This window comes from Triticum dicoccoides, chromosome 7B (assembly GCF_002162155.2).
Source record: "Triticum dicoccoides isolate Atlit2015 ecotype Zavitan chromosome 7B, WEW_v2.0, whole genome shotgun sequence".
Lineage (NCBI taxonomy): Eukaryota > Viridiplantae > Streptophyta > Magnoliopsida > Poales > Poaceae > Triticum > Triticum dicoccoides.
Window position 1 is genome coordinate 616,879,879 of NC_041393.1, and position 2,228 is coordinate 616,882,106.

The window sequence follows — 2,228 nt, forward strand, 5'->3', positions numbered from 1 at the left end:
GGAGGAACGAGGAGGTCCGCACGGGCCTTCGCGAGTTTCCCATCGAGAACCTCATGAGCTTTGATGGCCGCGATCTGGGCTAGAGGAGGGCCAGCTTCCCCACGGAAAATGATCGCGGAGTCAGAGGCCACTTTGGCGAGGTTGCCCAGCGGCACAGACTCAAGCGCAGAGAAGGAACAAGACGAATCAGAGGGGGGAACGGAGGGCGTACTTGGCTCCAAGTTACGGGCGGCAGCGCGGAGCTCCACCCGCTCGGGAATGGGCAGAGTCGGGCTGCCCTCAGGGTGAGCAGCATCTAGCCGCGCACTCCGGCGGGAGGCAACCACCGGGGAGGAGGTCGACCGGCCGCGACGGGAGTAGGCGGCGGAGCGGGGGGGCGGGGGCTGGGCCACCAAAGGCGTGAGAATCCGAGCCGCCCCTACCCCCGGCAGAGACGGCGCGGGAGAGGCCAGCAGAACTGGCCCAGCACAACCGAGGAGGAGTGGTGTTGGGGGAGGCGACGCAGCCGGTGGGGGGGGCGCTAGGAGGGCCGAAGGGTCGGCAACCGGGGCAACCCGCGGAGGCGACGAAGGCGGAGGAGCTTCAGGCCGAGGGGAGGAAGGGGCGACGGGGGTGGCGATGCCGGGGCGGAGGGGTCTGCCACAAGGGGCGTCCCCCCCACCGCGGGCGCCGCCGGAGCATCCGGGAGCAGGCCGATGGACGGGACCACCGAGTCCAGTGCAGAGGGCGGAGACGAGGCGGGGGAGCGCGGGGAGGAGGCAGGGCAAACCACCAGGCCCACACTGGAGATGTCGCTCCCCTCGGAGGGCAACGCCGCAGAGAGCGGGATGCCACCCAACGAAGGGCAAGCAGCGTCCTGGCGGCCCTTGCCCCCTGCGATAGGAGGGGGCGAGGGGGAGGGGGAGCGGGAGTCCTCGGACGCTCCCTCCTCATCTGAGCGGTGGGGGCGGGAGCGGTGACGGCCGTGGTAGTCCCCGCCGGCCCCCGGGTTGCCACCAGGGAGGCCGATGTCAAAGGAGCGGGGACGCCCAACGTGGTTGGGCGGCTCGGGGGCGAACCTGAGGTCGAAGCCCTGGTCGTTGAAAAAGACCCGGACTGAGGTGTGAAGCTTGGAGGAGTCGAGGCATTTGACCTTGACCTGGACCTCCTGCTCCTCCTTGCCCAAGAGACGAGACATCTGGCAGATGTCGGGCTCGGACCGCGCAATATCGGGGAGGCCGGAGATGAGGATCCAGGCGGTGTCGAGGACAGCCACGGCCTGGGCGTCGAGAACCGGCTCGGATATCTCGACAACCAGCTGGTTGAGAGCGAGAGTGATCCGGCCACTACGCGTCGCGTAGCCGTAGCTGACGGAGTCGGGGAAGACGACAGAGAAGATGTGACCGGCGGTGGGGGTGACCACCCAGTCCCACTGGTGACGGTAGAGATGGTTGAGCTTAGCCTCGATCATCTCCGGGGATGCCACCCCATCGACGACCGTGACGACCGCCTGAAGGGAGGGCGACGGCGGGGGGGCGTCAGGGACCTCGAGGTGGAAGAAACCCAACCCCTCGATCCCATGCCCATACATCATGAGCTTCGAAACCACCGGTCTATCCGGACACAGGAGGGCGGGGTGGCCGGGATCCTTGCAGATGTAGCAGCACTGGGGGTTGACGCAGTTGACTTGCGAGTGTCCCCTCACCGCACAGTTGAAGCATGGGGGGCGAGGGAGACCGGAGACAGGGCCGGGAGCGGGGGAGGCACCCGGACCCGCCGGAGGGGGCACGGCTGGCGCGCCGCGAATGCCCCGGCGCTTCTTCTTCTTGGCAGGCCCGGGCTGACCGCGGGTGAGGCCTCCACCAGGAGAAGGGGCCGGTGCCGCAGTCCCGGGGGCAGAGGCGTGGGGAGGCACATAGCGGCGCGTTTCCGGGGTGGGGAGGAGCCCGTCCCGGAGGCGGGGAGGGCTGGGACGAGCCGAGCGGGAGGGGGACGGGGAGCGGCCCCGACGAGGGGGCTGATATGGGGAGCGCCGGCGAGAGCGCCAGTCTCCCGACGAGGCCCGCGGCGACCGGGACCTTCCACGGTCCTCACGGCGGGTGGGAGAGCGGCAGCTGTCGCGGAGCTCCCGCCGAAGTTCCTTCTCGCGCCGGAGGGCGTCGGGAGAGGGGCGAGACGGCTCACGCAGGAGCTCCCGCGCCTTCCTTTTGGCCCGGGGGACCGCGTCCGACCATTCACGCGGCATGGGG